The sequence below is a fragment of the Phalacrocorax carbo genome, chromosome 1, assembly GCF_963921805.1.
Source record: "Phalacrocorax carbo chromosome 1, bPhaCar2.1, whole genome shotgun sequence".
In the NCBI taxonomy this organism is placed as follows: domain Eukaryota; kingdom Metazoa; phylum Chordata; class Aves; order Suliformes; family Phalacrocoracidae; genus Phalacrocorax; species Phalacrocorax carbo.
The window spans coordinates 69,859,648-69,873,311 of record NC_087513.1 but is presented as its reverse complement, the minus strand read 5'-3'; the positions used below and the strand labels follow the sequence as shown (position 1 = coordinate 69,873,311).

At 42.4% G+C, this 13,664-nt stretch overlaps 1 protein-coding gene across 4 annotated transcripts in view; it reads right to left on the bottom strand.

Moving 5' to 3' along the window:
• The window catches only part of CALD1 (caldesmon 1), a 202,596-nt gene extending 189,879 nt beyond the window's left edge, over window positions 1-12,717 (bottom strand). For all 4 annotated transcript variants that reach the window (XM_064458948.1, XM_064458953.1, XM_064458939.1 and 1 more), the window contains exon 1: window positions 12,522-12,717. The gene's annotated coding sequence lies outside the window, so the exon portion shown is untranslated. The remainder of the gene's footprint in view (window positions 1-12,521) is intronic.
• Window positions 12,718-13,664: the final 947 nt, after the last annotated feature.

The following is a 13,664-nucleotide window of genomic DNA, read 5'->3' as shown; positions in this document are numbered from 1 at the left end:
AATTTTAATCATTCTTCACAGGCAAGAACTCCCCTGCTTACTTATCTCTTCTTTTGCAGTCAGTATGGTAGTCCCAGGAGCTGTGTGGAAAAAAAGGTAAGTGAATAGCAAGCCTATGAATATTATTCCCTGGGAGGACAGCATAGTTTAGACCTGTGTGTCTTGCTGCAGGAGACAGAAGTCCTGGTCTCTGCCCCTACCTCTTTCACTGACTTCCCACATGACCTCAGCCATTTTCGTCTCAGTGAAGGCACCTACAATATGCACAATGTTATTTAGCATATACAGGTCAGGTTGAATTTGGCAAGCTCTGTTCAGCTAAACACAATATTAAAACAAGAATATGGCCAGGGGCAGGGGGGTGGGAAGCACACTGGAAGAAAGCAGGACAAAATTTTTCTATGCTGTATTCAAACGAGAGCTCTCCCACTGGAGGTTTCTCTCTCTCAGCAGCACTAAATCGACTTAGGAGGAAAATCCAGAGACGACTAAAAGCTGCATCACAAATCCTCTGAGCAATAGGGCTTCTACTTTATGCTTACCACTGTGAATCTGGCAAAGCATTGTATCTATAGCAAAGTCATTTCTGTCTGATGGCAGAGCAACATCCGATGTAAAACAAGTTGGTGATCTCAGACCAGTTCTCTAAGAACACGTTACTGCATCACCACTGGTAATAATTAGCAGTTGTATGAACCACAGGGACACTAGCTTCTGCTGCACTTTTTCTGTGGACAGTATAATTAGCTTTGGCTCAGTGAACAGTAAGAACCCTATAATAGACTGAGAAGAGACTTGTAAGCCCACTCCATAAGAGCTCCCTTTTAAACAAGCAGATAGGGCCATTTAAAATATTTCCCATACTTTACTGCCTTCCCCCCCTCAATTTTGGCGTACCGATCAAGCTTAATTACCATCGTTCTGCTTTTCTTCAAGACCTCAAGTAAAGTAAAAATTAAAGTTAACGCTGCATTTCTCCATAGTCTTAAAGTGTTTTCTCCATCACTGGGAGCGCACAGCATCACACTGCAAACCACGTTACAATGAACCTTTACACCATGTACCAGGTAAACATCACCATTTCAAGACTGAACGAAATAAAAGGCATCTGAAACCAGTGCTTACGCTGTTTGGGAAATCCTGCTAAAATGAAGGGAGCTGTTTTAAACTCTAACCCTAAAACACAACATCTCAAATCTCACACTGAAGAGGCTGCAGGCTCTGGTTCCATATGTGCCTGTACCTCAGGTGCTGCTGTACAAGAGGATGACCAAAGCACATGAAGTAAGAAACCAAGACGACAAAAACCTCTCTCCCTAGACTTTCTTCCCCCTTAATCAATACCTGTCACGTCTTCGACTGTGTTTCCTCATACCCAGGGCAACAGCAAAGCCCATCTCTCAGATGCAGACTGTTGCTGTAACACCAAGCATCTTGCTTTTAAATAAAACTTCTTGAAGTCCAGCAGAAGGGTTAAAGCTCTTCTCCCTTTCTGAGACCAAAGCTACGCTTTCAATAGAGCACAGCCACCTTCCTACAATTTTGCAAGATTTAGCTAAGTTGAATACTGAACTTGGAGGAGGATCTAATATTGCACAATTCTAAAGAGAGGTTTGACTCAAGAAATATACAGTTTTTATTTCACTGCTTCCTTTGACAGTTTCAAGGCAGAATAACTACACACGGGGTACTTTTGTCTGAGCTGGCTTCATAACAGACAACACAACTTCTCTTTTAATTTGATACAGTTGAAATCAAGCAGTGAGAAACTGAAGCTCCCTACAAAACGCTCTTATTCTGCCATACTTCCTAACCATCTCACCAAAGAAACCTCAGAAATCCAATGAAAAAAATTCAGTCCAGCACTCAAAAAATTAGATTCTTCTTTGGCCCTCCCTGGCACATTACCCTTATGGTTGTTTTGGATTTACACAGGTGCTATTCAAAGCAGAATTTGGCCCCTTTCTACCAGGTGGCCTGACACATTTACTGCAGTGTGCAGATACGCCCATATATTTTATATATATGTAAAGCAGATTTCCCAAACTAAAACCCTCTATCAGAGAGTCTCCCTAGCTCTCTGTCTGATTTTGGCCTCATTTACTCCCTTGCAAATGAAAAGCAGTTCCATTGAACTCAGTGAGGTAACACTGGTATTAAACTCGTGTGAGATCATGTCAGAGCCATGGTCCGTAATAAAACCAGCTGCCGTTAACTCTTCTACAAGTTTCCATTCATTAGGGTTTTTTTGCTTGAATTCACATGAGCAATATCCATGGGCCAAGAAACACATTTTAGAATGATAGCTATTTCCCCTTGCTAAAAACTAGAAAGTGCAGCAAACTACCCCAATCCTCACTGCAAAACTACAGCTTATTGTATTTTGTTAATAAACAGAGGTGTTTATGGACAAAACATGTGTGAATATACTTTAGGGAATCATCCTGCATTGCCTAAAGGAAAGGGACAAGATGACCTAATTATGTCTTTCCCAGGTTTTCATTTTTAGTTTTTGTGTTTGGTTTTGTGTGGGGTTCTTTGGGGGTTTTTCTGTTGGTGGTGGTGTTTTGGGGGGTTTTGGGTTTTCTTTATATGTCTATAGGTTCTGGTATTTAATTTTAAATCAGGGGAAAGCCTTGAATATAAGTATTTAAATTCAGCCTCAGTGACCTTTAAGCACTGAACCAAGATCGATGAAACCAGTTCTCTGCCTGCTGATGCCAACAGCCTTTCCATCAGTGCCTTTCCATTGCCTTGAAGGGTCACAGGAGAGACAGAAATAACGTACTCGGATTATAATGTTTTTTCCAGTTCATCACACCAGTCTCCAGGCTTTCAGAACCGTATAACTGTATTTTGTCATATAAGTCAGATTCATAGTCTGTCACCACTCCAATCTGTTCTTTTATAATGAAACATATTTCCTACACATATAGCAAAGTTCTTTCATTTTTGCAAAGATGAACCAATCTTTATCAGATACTGAGATATAAAGGCAAACACACCATTACTCCCTCCCCTCATGTTCATATTAAGTTTGCTATATATTGACCCCAAGAAAGGAGCTCACATCTATTACTTGAAGGTAGTGAACAGGAAAAAAAAATGCTGCCTATTTTGGAAGAACAATTGGGTTGTTAGAGCAGATGGCCGAAGAATGACATTCTAACTTTTTGGTTTGAAAGGTGAAGCATTAAACATCTTCACTGACTATGGAAGTCCTTTGTTAGACAATGGACTGAAGCTTTAAGGCAGCTCACAAGCAGCACAACAGCGAAGGATGTCGTTCTAAAAAACATTAACGCAAATCAAAAAACTTACCTTGTAAAAATGACGATTTGACAGCCTTTACTGAAGGACCCCAACAAACAAAGGCAAGGGGAACTCCCAGCCATAGACAGTGAGTAGCAGCAGAATTGAACAACACAAACTTCTGCAAAGCTTCTCTACAGGTAGCCAGGACAAGATTGCGCCAACACTGAGTTTGGCCACAAATCACTCAGAGGATAGGAAAGCAAAGCAAAAATTACATCAAAGCATGCATCATTTACACTTCCCTCTTTTAAGAGGAAGAAGAAAAACAGAGCAGTCTCACACCTTCCATTTGGGCTTAGAAAGACCAAGGATGGTAAAATTAGAAGAAAAAAAGGGGGTTTTCAGCCATGCAGTAATAATTATTGCATTCAATGTGCCTATTATTCGAGTACTTTTTTCCAGAGGATCCAGATGCCATTTAAGAAGCTGACATAATGCAAGGTTTCTCACAGTCCAAATCCTGAATGAAGAAAAGTGAAAGAGATTAGATATCTAGTTATTTTGGTCCCCAGATTGGCTATCCTTGATCCTTCTAAGAGCTGGAAAACACTACTGTTCACATGTGTTACTATTGCAGCTGTCACAACCTGACAGTGCTTCTTTTGGCCAGATTAGGGTTCCTCAGTAGGCATGTCTTAGCATGACTTCATTATAATGGTCAAATAACATCTCCTCAGAAGTACTGCTGTCCAGAGATGAAAAAGAGCAACATCTCAAAAGCAGCCTAATTTACATCCTCCCTCTCTTTGACGTAAAAGATATTGACCTTTCAGTTGCAGTTAAGGGAGCCAGTTTCACCTTTAGCAAAAAAATAATTTAAAAAACCCAAACCCAGCTTATCCTCATTGAAGAAAGGTATCAGACATAAAGGACTAGGAAACAGAAAGGTCAGTTCTCCTTAACACTAGAAACAGAAGCAGTGCCATGTGTCAAAAAGCAATTTTCTGGTACTTGGAAGCCAAACCATTTGAAGGCTGCCAGTCAATAACTAGCCTAAACTACCAGGTAAATGTTATCACCCTATGGCAGGTCATCTGCAAGGAACTCTACTTTCTTGACATGGACAAAAATTCATATCATCTGTTACACGTGTTGAAAATTGTAGAGGTGCCCAGTTGTATATGGAAAATAGAAGCTGAACCACACCCCTGTCACAGAGCTGTCATCCTTCCTGGGAGGCACAACAACATTTTGAAGGAGCAGGAGACTGGCTTCAAATCCAGCCAAGCTATCCTGTGGCTTACTACAACATCCGTTTTAACCATGTCAGCTTAAGTGGCATCAAAACATGAATAACTGGATGGTGCACAATGAAGCGTGCAGTCTGGGAGATCAGACTGATCAATCAACCCTTCTGGCCACACAGATGTGGTTTTCATCAAAATTACAGAGGAGTAGGTTCCCAGACAATGTCTAAATCTACCAATATGACACAACCATCATATTTCTAAGGTACTCAAAGTAACACAAACAATAAAACCTCCAGAAAATGTGCAGCAAGGAGACAACCCTAGGAAGCTCTATTGCTGCAGACAGTTAACGGTCTTTCTCCTCATGAAATAAAATTCAAGTAGACCAACTACTTTATCCCCATGATTTTGATGGCAGAGAGAGTACTGATGTCTAAATGAAATAAACTGAAAAGCAAGAATGCTCCAATGACTTTGTGTTTTAATGTTTTCTGTGGGGGTTTCACTGCAGAAACTTATGTGGTGGAAGGAAAATCCCTGAAGGGTGTGTGGAGCACTGGGGACCCCTTCTGCAACTCCCATCCAAAGCACATTCCTCTCTTCCTCCCCCAAAACTCATCACTATTCATGCACCCTCACATTTCCTATTTGCTTCACTCCTGTGGTCTCATCACCATCTCTGAAATACTGGCATTTAATCACTGCTCTTGTTAAAGTTAGTGCTTTATACCTGGTGAGAATAAGATTTTGTCTACTAATCCCAGCCTTTAGTCCTATAAACCCACAATAGATGCACTGAAGGCAGAGGAGCTACATTTATATATGCTGGTAGAGGAAATGTCTTTTTCTTGTTTGGGTTGTATAGGGGGGAGGAGAGGAAATAGGCTGGTATGTCTGGTTTTGTGGGGGGAGGGTTAAGTGGCAAACCAAACTGACTGCAGTTTACAGGGATCTAAATAAAGGAACAAAAAAATAGTTACAGAGCCTTTAATAACACTCAGCAGAGAAAACTGCAAATAAACTGCAAGAAAAAGTTGCTGCTTTTCCTTTTTATTGTCATAAGGCATTGCTTCTTGATTGCATACTGTGTCCAGTGAATAAGCCATTTACTATTGTGGTTAGAGTGAATGAAGCTCAGACCTTTCCCATATATGGCAGGGCCTTTTAATCACCAGGGAGCAAACGAGCAGTGGAATTTTACTGGCTTTCTGGGTTTGCAGTGCCCTCTCTTGTATGAAATATCATTTCCCAGTGAATGCTCGTTACTGGGATTTTGACCCAATTTCCTGCTGCCGTCATCCTTTAGGGGATGTGTAGAAAGCCAAACAAAAAGGACCAGCTTCTGATAGCAGGCAGCCCACTGTGAATTCTAAGTAACTCAAGGAAATCAAACAGATCTGCAATAAGATAACTGAGATCAGTCCCAATATATTTTTCTTAAACTAACAATATGGTTTACATCACCGTACAGCTGCTGAAAGTAAGATCAGATTCAGGCCAACTGATGCCCACATTAAAACTTCTCCCTCGTTTTCACCAATGCAGCAGAAAACAGACAATTGATGTTTTAAGTTACTGGGGAGAGCAGTAGGGAAATTCTCAGCTGGCCTGCTTTTGTCAGTGTAATATACATTAACCACAGAAATGCTTGGCTTAGTATCATCTGGATTGCCTAAACACTCTTATTCATATTTACAGCAATTAAAATGCTGCACTTCAGTCTTTATAATCCAAGTTTTGTTTGAAGTGGCAAAGCAACAGCTGTGGCTTATCAGACATCTGAATGAAACCCCTCATTTTCATAGCAGGGGTGTGGCTCTGTGTATGGGGCTAAGCTGTTCCCAAAGCCATAAAATGAAGCAAACTCTCTCCTCTCTGAGGACCCAAGGGTGCAGCACTCCAAAGCCTCCTTATGAAGGATGCTGACTAGAGGCATCCTGCAGCACCAGCAGGTTAAGCTATGCAGGTAAATGAGAGCTGACCAAACTCTTCCCCTGATCTCAGAGCTAACCCAACTCGCTCCCACTTCTACATGTTGCAGCTGAGCTCTGAGAATTTCTTTTCCAAACCTATGAGCCTAGGCCAGAGCAAAGCCAAATTCTCCCCTGGCTCAATAGCGTTTGAAATTGCTAAAAGAAAGCAGGTTATCACTAGGTCATTAAGACAACAATGTCCCTAGCCTTTTCTCCATCTGCAGCTGATCCCAGAAAGCTGAGCAGAAATTGTCCTCAGAACAACTGGTGGAATTAGAAGGTGATGAGCTGGGCTATCAAACAAGCATGCTAGGTCCTCTGAAAAGGTGAGGGATTAAAAAAAGCTCCTGCCTTTACTTCTGGGACGAGAGAGAGATTTTACCATGGTGAACACTGTGACTCAAAAAAAGAAAAACTGGGGAAGGGAGGAGGACAATTTCACCATTTGGGAGCTCGCTGTCAAAGAAAAGAATGAAGCGGGAAAAGGGTAGTTACATGCCCTGTGGCATTCACAGAAAGACAACATGAACATCAAAGCCTTGCAAATAAGAAACGAACAAGGGCCTGATCACAGACTCCTTCACTTGGGCAGAGCTCCCTTTGAAGATGACTGGAATCCAACTGGCACAAGGCTGCAGGACCAAACCTTGACTTCTGAAGGAGCACAGGAACCGCTGCTCCTGTGCTGGCTCAGCAAAGGTTCATCCAGCCCCGCACAGCTTCTCCCTAGCTGGAGCCAGCTGCTTTGAAGAAGGACATAAAACAAGCTGCCAACAAATCTCAGGACCTTTGTTTACAGAGCTGTCATGGGTTCAGGCTCCCTTAGCAATCTGATGAATCATAAACATTAGTTCACCATCACCCCAAGTTACTTAACTTTTAAAAGCGATTTCCCGGTCCCTTAGATCACCACGTGCTTGAAGGAAGAATGGGAGGGTCAGTGCAGGTGGGGAGGGGAGTGCATGTGCACACATGCACGTACATGCACCTCTATGTGCAATGAGAGTGTTCTCCTGCATTTAGCAGCACACACACCCCCCTTCAGATTTATTGGCTTACAGAATTACTCTTCTGAACAGATCCAAAACCAGAGCATTTACAGCAAAACTTTATCTCCACAAATCTATTTATAACCCTTCTATGAGCTAAATTCCAAAGATTTTTTTTGCCATTTAAGGATATAAACCAGAAAATGTGCGAACGGGTGGGTTCCACTTTGCTTCACACCCTCCACAGCAAGCCTCAAGGGAAATGCTCTTTATTTGTATTCTGTACACAAGAGGGTGTGGAAACACGTAATGTTGTTTCCATTGCCTGAAATCTTTCCCTAATATTTTCCCCACTGCAGCATGGCCTGGCCCCAGGAGTTAAAATTTCAACTGCTCTCATCAACATGAAACTGGACAAGCTGATAAGGGTTCAGCAGCTTGCTTCATAGCTTCTCATCCAAGCTAATGACACTATGGCGGGACCATAAGTAAAAGCTGTCATCCTGTGTTTTTGGTACATGCATGACAACTTCACAGGAAGGCTCTGTCTCAGACACAGCAAGTGCAGTTAAATCCACAAGAAACTTCCTCCAGACATGTCAGCTCAGTGTCAACTACTGAGCATGGCCCATCTTCCACCTCATTCGCTGGGCTTCAGCAGTTTTACACCCACAATCTAGAAAAGGTTACTTTTAGTAGAATACATATTTGTGTGAACGAGCAAAAGAAAGTCAGTCAAAAATAAAGTTTTAGCCAGTGCTTGAACTTGGTATTTTGGTATTAAAAATTCTTTATGAACACTAATGAACTAAGACCCAGCATCCCCGTGGGCTAAATTCAAAAAGGCACAGGTTATCCTTTACTTGAAGATACAGAAACAGACACACAGTCATTAAGTGACTCACCAGGTATTTATGACCACAGGAAAACATTCTAAGGAGAAACTACTCCAGTGGCTTCAGATATAGCCACATTTTTCCTTTCTCTCTTCCCCTGCTTCCTCAGTTTTTTGTTCCTGCCCCTGCTGCAAGCCAGCAGGCCAATCCCCGCAAGCACTTCTTCCTGGCTTCAAACCAATGAGCACCGCTATAGGCAGGATCTTCTGATCCAGAGGTGCCCTATGCTTCATGTACAGAGTTTTCTCCTCTCAGGGGGCAGGGAGGGGGAAAGAGACATCAGTTAGCAGCGGTGGTTCCTGACCACAGCTGGCAGAGGTGGGTGCCCCAGTTCAGAGCCCAGGCGCCTCACTGCTGGGGAGCCCAGCAAGCCTGGGCACTGCTGTAGCTGGATGCACAGCAGTTGCTGCAAGACAGGAGCAGAAGTCCAGAGGTTTGTGAGCGAGGAAGCCCAGAAGGCTGCATTCCCCACAGGGCCAACCAGTGATGCTTGGGGAGAGGGATGTGGTAGGGACCACATGCTAATGCTGGTATCTGCTTGGCAGCCAGGCTGCCAGACCCATACCATTTATCAGCACTATGCACAGTTCCAAAGAAAAAAAAAAAAAAAACAACCCACACATGAAAAGAAGCACTTTCTTACACAGGATGTAAACCATACAGCTAACATACCAGGGCTAGCAGCTAAGTATTAGCATTACATGCCCTAACCTTTTTGGTTAATCAAATCCCTTTCAAGAACAGTAGAAGTAAGCTCCCCTGGGGGTGGGAGGAATCCCAGATTACAACGTTCTGAGTGTCTTTCCCCACTGGCCTAGCAGAAGTATACAAAAGCATCGGGAAAGACAAAAAGAAATTGTTACATAGTTCAACTGTCCTGTGACCTCAGTGTTTCATCCAGAAAGGTCAGATCTAATCTGAACTTCATATGCCTTTGAGTCAAATTTCAGCCTTAGCTAAATCCGTGACAAACTGTTTAGAGGTGTGCAAAAACTACAGCTTCTCAGAAAACACCAGCACTGAAGGAGCAAGTACCAGCATATAGGTAGGTGCCTTGTTTCCAGTACAGATGCCCCCAAAACCTGTTCTCACCAGATCTTGGGACTTTAAACCACCCAGGAGCTACAAAGCCAGCAAACCGGCCTCTGCACATGCACATTTCTGAAGGTGAGAGCTCTAGTAAGGAAGCAGCTTTCTTGTTACAAGCTGCCAGGGGGTAGTTACTAAGAAGAGACAACTTTTAAAGAATGAAAACTTGCTTTGAAGATAGACTCCAACTCTTTGCAGTCACAGACCTCTCTGCCTCAGGCTTTGTACACCTGGAGCCCAATCCTGCAAACTCCCCATAAAGCTCCTCTCAAAGGCAATAGAAAGGTTCACAGGATTGCCCTTCCCGTTCTGCCCTATTACCATTTTTGGTGCTTTCTCCAATACCCAGAAGAGTCCAGACAAGCTCTCCAGATGGACAGCTAATGCTCTCTTGGCCCTCTCTTTCTTATGCATATATGGTTTCCTGTCCCTCTTTGTACACACGAAGCAATCAAATGTACCAAGTTGTACCCTTGGCGGGTAGGGGTTAACAACTCCACTGATCTTTAATACAAATATAACTTAGGCAGCCAACAGGACAAGTCTCACATAAAAAATTACTGAGAAATCAGAGTATTTTAAACCTTCCCAGGGCATTCAAATGTTATTTGTCCCGCAGGCTTTCATTTTTCCACAATGAAGAGGTCACCCCCATAGGCAGGGCTACTCTAGCTGCATGCAAGGAAGGGTGAAACAAGGAGAACAACTTGATAGGTCTTCCCTGTCATCTTTCTATTCATATGAGCTACCTCCCAGCAGGCAGTCAGCAGTCTTTCTAGTCTCACCACCTGGAATCAGTAGCACTGCACCCTAAGCCCATGTGGCTCCAGACAGATACTGACCAGCATGCCTCCATGCCATGTGTGGCCCCATGAATGAGACTTTGAGGAATAAGAAATCTTCCCATCCTAATGTACTTCAGTTTTCCCTCTAACATCAGCCAGAGGAACTTAACAGCCCCCCTCTCCTTTCAAATCACCTAGCTTTCAGTGTAACTACTGCATTGCATATCAGTGTTGAACAAGAAATAAGAGCACAGGGGAAGTTACCCCTTTCCCAGGCTGCTCTGTGTCAGAATAATGCTGTGAGCGTATGAAGTAGCAATTGTGGAAAATCCCCTTATTCTCCTAATACATGCTTACATCACTCACTGTCAAAGCATATTGAGTACACAAGACTCCCCTTGCATCAGATCCTGCATCTGTTAATGACAGTATTGATTTCACCAAGACTAATCCTGTGAATGAAGGCTGTGGAATTGATCCTCTTGTCATTGCATGCTGCAACAAATAGGAGCTTTCAGGAAATACAAATTATTTCACTTTAATGTCTTGTTCACAGGCATCTTCTCTGGTATTCCTCCACTGCCGTAATGATTTACATAATATGTTAACGTGTTCAAGTTTTATTGACTAATATATCTGCCTATCAGAAAACCTCCCAAAGAAAGGTAGACCTGTACTTTCTTCAAATATGTTGAGAATCGTTCAGACCTACTTTTTCCTTAAAGGCAATTTAATTACGCAAATGGACCACTAGATTCCTTGAAGTGTCACTCCATTTGTAATTTATGTTAAAACAGTTCATTTCATTGGTTTTGGCATATGTAGTTTTAGGACCCCATCCTGTCTCTCCAAGGCGGGAGAAAAAGGTATGAAACTTGTTTGCAGATGCATACATGCACACAGAACCTACTGCTACATTTAATGAGACAGAGAAAGAATGGATGCAGGGTCCCAGGGTTCTCTGACAGCAAACGATACAAGCACAATCATTCACAGTATGGCACCTAGAATAGACAAATGATAATAAATACACTGTTCTCACAAAAGAAACACTTTGTCTCCTTATTTTCTTTGAACTGCTGCCAAGGAGGGAATGTGCTATTTTCACAAATTATTCTCCCGTACACCTCTTGGCAAAATAAGCCTTCTCAGCTAGGCAAAATTGCATAAAAATGGCATACTCTGAAAATAAATATTCCTCTGAAGACAAATACTCCAGAAAAAGTCAATTTAAGACAGCGATCTTGCCCATTTCTCCAAGCAATATATGAAAAAGTTAATTCTATCGGTGCAGGTCTGGCCAGAGGTTACTAGTTTGGTCAATGTCTGCTGCTCCCAAGTATCCATCTGCAGCTAACTTCATCCCTCCCTTCATTTCCCCAGCTCTTTCTCTGAGAAATTCCCTGCTATGCAGTCTATCATGCTATCAGCAGCCAGCCTTGCACAACGCTTTCAAACTGCCCAAGCATGTCAAAGGAGGTGGGAAGGAGAGCCTGCTCGCGGGCTCTCCCCAGCAGCGCTCTGACACAAACACACAGACCCAGACTTTTAAGAGCTCCGGTCCCACCCAAGTGCATTTTTTCTCCCCCTTTTAACAGGAAAGACAACTTCACAAGAAACATTCTGGCAATACGCTGCTGTGCATGTTGAATGCTGAAGACAAAAACGGATGCCATCTATTGTCAACAATACTTCTATGAAAGGCTGCCACGATGGACATCTGCTTCAGCAAGTATCAGATCAGTTACATTAACCAGAGCTTTACTGTATCTGTATCAGTTACGCCGGGAGACTGCCTTTACAGTCAGGCTGCCCTGAAAGCCCAGGTATTAAGTTGCAAAATTAAAAGAAATTCACCGGACATTACCACACTAAAAACTTTTTCACTGCAATTCCTTTTTTTTTTTTCTCCTTAAAAAAAAAATAATGAAAGGATAGATAGGTTATTTCTCCACTAACAAGCCCGTTGCAGGATCTCACACAGGGTGGTACCAGCATAGATCCTGCCCTGCACCCAGATCCTTGCCCCCACATCTCTGCATTAGGGTCTGCTGGGGTGGGCAAGCATGCACCCCCTCCACCCGCCCAGCACAGATATCTCCCTTAGTTCACCGTGAACATCTGGAAGGAGGGGTGGCACAGAGAGAAGAGGGGAGGAAAAATCAGACACTTTCGCACTATTCCCACAGCTCGTTAGATTTCGCATGCTGCTTAATCTCTAGCCATAACGCAAACGCGGTCAGACCAGCTCACTCCCAGACAAATACATATCTTAAGCCCTTACCTCTGTGGCTGAAAAGTTTTCAACTAGTAGGAAGGAAATGAGTAACTGGCTGCTTGGGCAGGAGCACAGCAAGAAAGGCACACACCAGCAGCCTCACACACAGCCCTATTCAATAAAACTACAGCTTTTCCTTGGCCCCTCCCAAAAGTCAATGCTAAGTGAATACATATCCCTTATGTTTACAATTGGCAGGCAGCGGTATGCATTGTCCTCAATTTATTCTAATAGGCAGCCAATGACTACGCACAAGCCAAGGTGGGTTCAGCCTGCCTGCAGAGATGCCTGTCATTCCCTAGGCATGCTCAGGAAGCCACTCATCAGAAAACCAAGACCTAAAAAGCTCCGAAAATTCGTGCAAGCTGCCAAAACTGTCTTGCTACATGCCCTTTTTTGGTTATCCTTAGCAGGGCCTCTGAAAGTAAATCCTCTGTCAGGAACAATCATAAGAAATGTTAATCTTGGAGAAAGAGACTGTCTTGTTGAACACAAATGGAGCTTAAAAAAGGAAATACACTGAATGGAAAGGAACACAGTAAACATATTTACTTTTTGCACCAGTTAAAAAAAAAAAATCAAATAAATAATTTCACCACAGCTAAACTTCATTGTATTTTTTTTAATGAGGACCACATGTAAAAGGGAACACAGAAACACTCTGCTGTGCAAGCTTGATTCTGCAGAGAGACATCAGTGGGAAAGGCACATGAAAGATGAGTTGGCAGACTTCACGGCCCGTTTCCATTTCAAATAGTACAACAGAAGTTTATACAGAATATTCGTGTTCTGAAAAATCACTTTTAAAGGGATTCAAAATTTTGATGTTCCTTAGCAAGTTGGACTAGTTGGATATAAACAGATTTAATTTATAAGTATACAGCTATTTATCTAGACATTAAAACTGGTTCATTTACTATGAGGATATCCCTACATCTACATATTATGACCCATAGATCTCACTGTCTTTCAATACCATAGATGAAGTAAGCTTAGATTAATTTTTATCTTTGTTTTGCTTTAGTGATTGCACACTATTGATAACTTTCCAAATTATGCAGGCAGCTTAAAAAAAAATAAAAGGGAGGAACAGATGCAGCCTGATGCTGGAAACAAATGAGCTATGTAAAATAATTAAGTGTGAAAATA